Raw genomic sequence first — 9,408 nt, 5'->3', positions numbered from 1 at the left:
TCATCATCCTCTTTCAGAAGGTATATTCTGCCTCTCTCCTTTGATTGAGTAGGCCTAGAGGTGGTGCTCGATTTTGGGGAGATGTCCCATGATTGTGCGTTTTCAACAAGTCTGTCGAAATAATCCCACACATCATCGACATTTTTAGTCATGAATTCCCCGTTGCACATTGTCTCAACCAATTGGCGCATGGAGGATGTCAGTCCATTATAGAAAAAGTGTGAAATGCGTCATGTTTCAAAATCGTGTTGTGGGCATGAACTGACAAGATCCTTGAACCGCTCCCAACATTAGAAGAATGTTTCATCTTCTTTTTGGGTGAAATTCATGATTAACTTTCTGAGGGTGTTCATTTTATGGTGTGGGAAATTTTTCTTTTTGAACTCCCTTGTCATATCATTTCATCTACCAATAGATCGAGGATGTAGCGAATGCAACCACGTCTTAGCTTTCTCTTTCAAAGAAAAGGGAAATAGTTTCAGCTTGACTGTGTCATCGGACATGTTAGGAAAATATAAAGTAGCTATGATCTCATCAAACTCTTTTAAGTGTAAATATGGATTTTCATATTCAAGTCCATGGAATTTTGGAAGGAGTTGGATCACCCCTGGCTTGATATCCATATGTCTCATATTTGCTGAAAAAACCATGCATGAGGGGGTGCTCACCCCCGCCGGTTGTAAATAATCTCATAAAGTACGAGGCAGGGATGCTTGATGCACCTCATTCTCATCCTGGATTTCCTCAACCTAGGGTTGAGGTGGATTTGGAGGTTGATTGGCCGATTGATTGGCAACTATAACTTCAGTTATCTTTATGGATCTCGAGCGGTGTTTAATCCTATGATGGATAGGTAACCCCTAAACTAATCCTCCTTCACTCAAGAGACGTCGAGTGTTGTCACGGACCCACTCTCTTAGCCCTCAATTTTAAAATCTAACCTAAGCTTAAAAGGAAAGAGGGAAATAGAAATTTAGAGATGGAAAGAGAGAGAATTAAAAAGAAGTTACCAAATTAGAAGTTTGTATATTGGGATCCTGCAAAAGAAAAAGGAAAGCAAATTAGTTTCAAAAAAAATAAATAAAAAGCAACCTAGTTCTTAAAAAAGAAAAAGAAAAGTTTCCAAAAAATAGAAAGTAAATTAGTTTCTAAAACAGATTAGGAAAGGGAATTAATTTTTAAAAACAAATTAGGAAAGTTTCTAAACCTAGAAATAGAAATCTAAGTTAGTTTCCAAAATAATTCAGAAAAAACTCTAACCTAAAAATAGAAAGTAGAAAAACCCTAGTCTTAAACTAATTCCAAAACTAGTTAATCTCAGAAAAACGCAACCGTTAATCCCCGGCAACGACACTAAAAACTTGTTCACAACCCCAAGTGTATGGTCGCGATGTAGTAATAATCTCAGTAAGACCGAGGTCGAATCTACATGGACTAATCTCGTGTGTAATCTGAAAGTAACTAGAATCAAAACTAGAAGAAGATCTAAATCTAAATTGGGAATAAAAAGAAAGTAATTATGAAGTGTTTAATTAGAAAATTAAGAATTCAAAGGTGGGAACTAGGGTTTCCAAGGATCCACTTGTAGCATCAGGGTGATTTCTAACTTGATTCAAGTAACACAATTGAAATTGGAGTCCTATCCTATCCAATTGGAAGATATAGCAATTAAGATCAAATCTGAACTTCTTTTGACCTAATTCTCAAAAGAGGAGAATTATGATAATAGGCTAGGATTTCATCACCAAACCATGCCCAAGATTTACCAATCCCATAATCTCAAAATAGGAAAAGAAGATACTCGGTTCTATTGCAGATCTACTCTAATTTGAGTCACAATAAATCATTAAGAACTGAAAGTATTCCTTTAAATTAAAATTAGAATTAAAGAAGGTTCAACAAAAACATGAATCAAAGAAAAAGAAACATCCCATCACACTATAAGCTTCACCTCTTAGCCCTAGCTAAGAGGTTTAGCCAACCATAGACATGATTGGATTTAAAACCCTAGAAGAAAACATGAAAACTATGGAAGAAAGGAAGAAAAATGCTTGGCGACGGCTCTCCACCCTTATGCTTTGCTCCTCCAAACCCAAATGATCCCCAGGGATGCCCTACGGACTCCTATTTATAGTTGAGCAACACCTCCTTTTGCACTAACTTGGAAGAATTTAGAAACCTCCTCAAATTTACGCAGTCCGTGTAAAATCTACATAACAACTTCGATGCATTGAAGGTCTTTCGATATGATCTTCGATATAAGCTTTGATGCATCGAAGGTCTTTGAATATCATCGAAACTAGTCCAAAACTGTCTTGTAAGTTTGTCATAAAAATCCTGTAATTTTTTTAATTCCACCTTTGATATAATATTTGATGCATCTAAGTACCTTCGATATGATCAAAGATGATTTTGGCAGTTTTCCAGAATTAGACCTTTCTGGTCCCGGAATCTATTTTCAAGACAATTTTTAGGATTCTTTTTCTTCACTTCAAGCCTTCGATTCTTTTTCTTTATCACTTGGTTTCCTTGGATCTTTGGCATGTGAATTATTTAATCTTGGTCTCCTAAGCTCCATCCCTTACCTTAGTGATCTTTAAGCATCAAATTCATGCTTTTAACACCTTTTCCGATCCAAGCTCTTAAATTCACCTTGCAACACAAACATGAGTAAAATAAGACATTAAGCAGTATCATGTTCATAAAACCAAGATATAATTGGGGGATAATATGCAATATTTAACCCTCAACACTTATCCAATTAGAAGATGAGATAATCAAATCTCTGAACTTCTCATTGACCTAATTCTCAATGGAGGAGAATTATGATGATTAGAAGGGATTCCATCACCCTACCATGCCTAAGAGACAATGGTGAACAATAAGATTTACCAATCTCATAATCTCAAAATAGGAAAAGAAGATATCCAAAGCTATCACAACATCTAGTGTAATTTGAGTCACAATAAATCATAGAAAACTGAAAATATTCCTTTAATATTAAACTAGAAATCAATAAGGTTCAACAAGAACAAGAATCAAAGAAAGAAAATCATCTCAACATGCTACAAGCTTCACCTCTTAACCCTAGCTAAAAGATTTAGGCAACCATAGACATGAATGGATCTAAAACCATAAAAGAAAGCACTAAAATAGGAAAGGAAGAAAAACTCTTGGGAGGCTACTTCACCTTTTTGCTATGCTTCTTAAAACCTTAAATATCTCTAAAACTCATAGGAAAACCCATATTTATAGCCTTGTCCGTCTAAAATTGAAAAACCGCCTCAAATTTACACAGTCTGTGTAACTCAGCATAACACCTTTGATGTCATCGAAGGTAACTTGAATTCAGAAGTCACGCCTTTTCGCACTGCATAACTTTTCATGTCATTGAATCTGCCTTCGATGTTAATGAACAATCCTTCGATGTAATTGAAGGGTGTTCAATGAATCGAGAATGTGTTCAGAGTGTTCCAGTGAGTTACTCCAAAAATCTACAAAAGTTTGATGTCATCGAAGTACCTTTGATGTCATCGAAAATTGCATCTAATTTGTCAACAACCAAACTTAATTTTCTATAATTTTTTGATGTCATCGAACTAGCTTCAATGACATAGAAGCTCCGATTCTGTGAATTTCTTCACTAATTTATGCACTTCCTTCCTTCTCCACTTGATTTTCTTGAATCTTAGGGTCTTAAAATCTTCAATCTTGATCTCCAAAGATCCATTCTTTACCTTGGTGATTCTTGAGCATCAAATCCATGCTTTTAATATTCTTTTAATCTAATCTATTAAATTCACCTTACAATACAAACATGTGTAAAATACACCATTAAGCATTATCATGTTCATAAAACCAAGATATAAATAGGGAGAAAAATGCAATATTTGACACTCAGCAACCATCATCTGAGGTTTTTGGGATCTGATTTAATCCCCCAAAGATCTTGAGAGAGATCTTTGGGCTATTGGAGGGATTCTTGGACTGTTGGTCTGGGAAAAGGTTGGGTGATAGAAGTGTCAAATATAGTAGGCGCAAGCAATATTGAGATTTCTATTAGATCGGCATTTACCTTGCGTTAGAGTTATGGCCAAGCTATGGCCGAACTATGATCAAGCTATGGCCGAGTTATGGTCAAGCTATGACCGACCTATAGCCGTCCTGTGGCTGACCTATAGGTTAGGTCGATAATCGGCCATTTGAGTGGACTTACAGTAGCATCCTCTTTGAGTGTCCTTACATTTGCATCGACCTCCTTGAAGGTTGACCTATCTTTGGTAGTAGATGCCCCTTAAGGCTCAAATCCCATTTGGCCCACGTTGGTTTGTAGAGTTGATCCATTCCATAAGTTACCCAATCAACTCATCTAGTTTTCCCCCAATAGAAAGCCCCCCTTACTTCTCGAGCCAATCTACGGAGGTCGGGAAAGTAAGCCAAATATAGTTTAGGTCGGGTTATGTTGTCAAAAATGCTAGGAATGGTGGCCAATACGGTAATCGAGGCGTGTCAATAATCAAACACGGCATGGCGTTTCGTGGTTCGAGGTCATGTGGTCTGTCAGGCCACCATTTCGTGACAGACCAACCAGAGTGTAACACGCGGCCAATTCTCAATATTAGGGTCGAGTAACACATGGGGTCGCACCTCGTGTTAGGAGGGGGTAGTCAAGGGGACGTCGTACAGACCCAAGATTGATGGGCATACTCAAGCAGTGCCATGTGGCTCCCCTGTATAAGGGAAGCCCTAACCATTAGTCATTTTCGTCTGCATTTCTGCATCTTCTCATTCAGTCGTCTTCCTTAGTGCAAATAGGCAATTTTTGGTGACTGTCTGTAAGGCTCGTATCCTAGTCCATATGATTCCTTAGACTCCCAGGATTCTCCCCATTAATTTTCGGTAACCAGCGACCTGTAGACGGTATTTACGTACGACCCTAAGTCACATCCTGTAAATTTGAGTTGACTCGACCCGAGACTTGTACTATTACGACCGCGCCATCGCCATGGTTCCAACGCCTTAACTTGAGCACCGATGTCCAGGAGTCGTGGGTTTGCATTTATTTCGAGGAAAATGTCGTACATTGCAAATCTCGAGAGAATCTCTACCCAAACATCACATCAACCAATCAAGTATTAGTCAAGTACACAACCCATCCCTCTCTTACAAAAGCATTCTCAAAATCATCTCTCTCTCTCCACCCATCTCTTTTTTACATCACCCATCCCTTTCTTACACCACACCATCCCTCTCTCCCACTTCCTACCCCAAGATCTCACCATCCAACCCTTCAATTCTCATCATCCTCCATCAAAGAGGAAGTTTAAGAGCTTGAGAGATCAAGGAGTCAAGAAGAAGTGAAATCGGTGGGTGATCTTAGGATTTTAACTTTTGATTTTTATTATTTGAGGGCCCACATGCGGCAGGACCCATCTTGATGCATACATTATACCATAGAAGGGAGCTCATAGTGGTGGAGCTCCCTCCATCACTGTCGTCTCTCTCTCTCTCTCTCTCTCTCTCTCTCTCTCTCTCTCTCTCTCTCTCTCTCTCTCTCTTTTCCCTTTGTGGCCCACCTTAATGAATGGATTAGATCCACATCGTCCATCAGTGGGTCATGTGTACGGGGGCCACCTTGATGTATGTGGCTGGTGAGCCATGTGTGTGTGGATCCCACCTTGATGGATGTTTTACATCCATACCATCCTGCCATGGGATGTCCAGCAGCCTCTGCTGCTGGACCGTACGAAGGGAAAACACCAATATCAGTTTGATCCAAATCAGGTGGGCCACGTCCACGTGGACCCACCTTAAGGTATGTGTTTTATACCCATGCCGCCCGTCCCTTTTCTAGATGGTGGGCCCACCCACACATGTTGCACGTGTGGGGTGAGGCCCTACCTTGATATACGTATTCCATGCCCACACCATCCATCTCTGGACGGTGTTGTGGGGCCAGCCGTGATGTATGGGTTTTATCCTAACCGTCCATCCATTTGGCAGGACGTGGGACCCACCCACACGTGTTACACATGTGGGGTGAGCCCCTACCTCGATGATATGTTATACATCACACCGTCCACAGTTAGACGGTGCTACGTGGGGCGTACATACTATAAGGCCCGTATCTTAGTCTGTACCATTTTATAGACTCATGCAATACTTCCTGTCGAATTTTGGCAACCCTCGACCTATAATCGATGTTTGCACGTGACCCTAACTCGCATCCTATGATTCTAAGTCAGCTCGACTCGAAACTTGTACCATCGCAACCACAATGTCGCCGCGGTTCCAACACCGCATCTTGCGCACCGATGCAATACCCAGGCCAGGGGTTGTGGGCCCTTGTATTTTTTAAAGAAATGCCGCGCATTGTGAATTTTGAGAGAATCTCTACAACCCATCCCCATCAATCAATCAAATCAATCAAGTACTCAACCCATCATTCAACCTATCACAACCATACCTCACATGTCACCTCTCTTACACAACCCATACCCCTCTTACAGAACCTACCCCAAAGTTAACTCTTACATCACTCCATCCATCACTCACACCCATCACTTCTCTCTTACAACCACCCTCTCTCTCTCTCTCTCTCTCTTTCTCTACTCACTTTTTCAAGCAATTAAAGAGGTTGGCCATCCAAGCAATTCTAAGCTCCAAGAGAACCAAGTTTGGCCCACCTCCTACCCCTCTCATCTCTCATCATTAACCCTCCAACCATCATCAACCTCCATCAAAATGAAAGCCAAGGAGTTTGGCACTCCATCGGACCAAGAAGATCAAACGGTGGGTGTTTTTATTGGCCTAGATTTCATGTTTTGATGATGGGCCAAGTGGGGCCTACCGATTGATGGTATGGATCTTACTTTGGACCCTAGGTGTGGCCAATGGCCCACCATGATTCACATGATCATTCCATGATAGGGCCATTATCCATCGACCCCATCATGATGTTTATTTCTCCTAGTATGTAAAGGGTCATCTAGACCTTGCATTTTGGTGGAGAAGGGATCTCCACCGTTGATTTTGATTATTGGGCCCACATGTTAGGGACCCACTTGATGTATGTTGTAATGAATGGAAGAGGGGCCCATAGTGGTGGGGTCCCTCCACTACACACACACTCTCTCTCTCTCTCTTGTGTGCGGCCCACCGTGATTGTCGGATTCCATGTACACCAACCGGTGGCTAGACGCGGGACCCATGTGTTGCAAGTGTTTTATCCACCCTGCCGGTCCAGCCATCTGGTTGGGTGTGGAAGAAGGAAAGCACATATATCAGCTTGATGCTGAGCAGGTGAGCCACACGTGTGGACCCACCTGATGAACATCCTCACCGTCCATTGCTTGGATGGTGGGACCCACCCTACGTGTGGGGCCGTAACTCAATGTATGGAGTTCATCTAGGCCGTCCAACATTCTGGATGGGTGGGACCCAGCCTTGACATGTTTGTAATCTAAACCGTCCATCTGGATGGTGGGCGCTGACTGGCTGGCCTACCGCACACCAGCTATGTTGCTACTGTAATGTGGGGTACATCTACACCGTCCGTCCATCTAAACGAGGCCCCACATGACACTTGTGTTTTATCAACGCCGTCCATCTGTATTGGACATCACCAAGTTCTGAGGGTCCCATCGTGGTATATGTCTCATCCAGACTGTCCATTTGGACAGTGGGCCCTGGTCATGAGATATGTGTTATATCCCTACCATCCATCTATTTGGGATGGTGGGCCTGTTCATGAGGGATGTGTTAGATCCCAACCGTTCATCTTTGGGAGCCCACCATGATGCATGTGTTTCATTAATGTTGCCCATCGTCTAGACCTTGGACGGTGGGGCCAACCACGACATACGTGTTTTATCCACTGTCTACATGAACGTGTGGACTCCACCTTGGTGTATTGTTGCATCCACACCATTCATCCATTTCTGGATCGTGTGGCTGACCCGTGAGATCCACCATGATGTATGCTTCGATCCACACCATCCGATCAAGAGGCCCACGTTGTTGCTGCACTAATAATTGGGACCCACCTGTGGTATCTGTGTGGCCCACCATGATGTGTGTATTATGTGCACACTACCCATCCATTTCTCTGGGCAATGGGCTGCCTTATGAGACCCACTTGATGTATTTGTGGTCCATTGATGCGGTCATGCCTTGGGAGCAATGATGGTTTGATGTCCACATTATAAGAGCAATGATGGTTGAATGTCCACATTGTAACTATCCCTAGGGCCCATTGTTAGGGCCATACTTGTTGTGTGTGGGCCGTCTAGTCCCATCTTCGTTATGAAGATAGTTCATCACCATATAACATGCTTAGTAAAACTCCATTATTCATGCCCAGACGCATCATATCTATGCTTGATATGAGGAGTGACTAATCATAGCATATGTCATTGGGCAGATTGTTTATGAGACTCACTGATAGGAGTTGCCCACATGAGCGCGTGGTAGCCGCTCCACAGGCACATTGTGGATGGCCAGATTGGATACCGAAAATATTAACTCTATCATTGTGGGCACATAGGATGTCCTTGGGTAAAAGTCCCAGAACCTTTTTGGTACTGGGAGATGCTCTAACGTCTAAACCAAGTGGATACATGAGTGTATGAGTGTCAAATACCAGGAGGCCGTGTATCTCACTATATCGTGGTCGGTTGGAAGGGGGTGTGGCCTTATCTGCCCAAGTGAGGGGGCTTTAAGCTAGGTTGAGTTTGACTAGCTTGTAAATGGGTCCACTATCAACGAGCCGGGTAAGTATTGGCAGACTACTAGTCAGGCGAATAGTGTGGTCTCTTCCACTCATTGGGTTGTGCGGCTAGGGAGGTGGCAGTCAGTGTGGAGTGTACTAGACCTCAGTGATATTCTAGAGATGAGTTGTATTAGTATGTGGATTCAGATGAGGACCGGCATGCTTGTGTTGTATCTTAAATATGACATTTGGCTACGTAGGCCTTACATGCATGGCCTTGGTATGGCAGATAGCATTCATGCCTTGCATCGCATAGCCTTGGTACAGCTGATGGCATTAATGGACTGGCCAGCATATTCTGCATTACTCTGATATTGCATACTTGGCACTTGCCTTGCGTACACACTTACACCACCTTCTAAGCTTTTTATAAGCTTATGCACGACCATTGCGTGTAGGTGACATTGTATCGTAACAACGCTGAGGCAGGAGTGCGTGGCATTATTTTAGAGTTCTTTCGATTATCTTGTATTTCCCTTTCCCTATTGTACTCAAAGATTTATATATATAGTGGATATGTGGTGATGTTGTTTTGTGACTTGGTTATGCTTGTGGTTATGCTCCATTACAAAAAAAAATCATATTGAAAATCCTCCTTGTAGGATCCCAGGATCAGAATCTGGTGTATGGGTGTCGGG

At 42.2% G+C, this 9,408-nt stretch overlaps 1 non-coding gene across 1 annotated transcript; it reads left to right on the top strand.

Annotated features, from left to right (window-relative positions):
* The first annotated feature begins 240 nt into the window (after window positions 1-240).
* LOC131244729 (small nucleolar RNA R71) lies at window positions 241-347 on the top strand. The gene has a single exon (XR_009170506.1). It is a non-coding gene; the product is annotated as a small nucleolar RNA R71 (small nucleolar RNA).
* Window positions 348-9,408: the final 9,061 nt, after the last annotated feature.

Source organism: Magnolia sinica, chromosome 4 (genome assembly GCF_029962835.1).
Source record: "Magnolia sinica isolate HGM2019 chromosome 4, MsV1, whole genome shotgun sequence".
Classification (NCBI taxonomy): Eukaryota; Viridiplantae; Streptophyta; class Magnoliopsida; order Magnoliales; family Magnoliaceae; genus Magnolia; species Magnolia sinica.
This window is presented reverse-complemented; position numbering and strand designations above follow the sequence as displayed.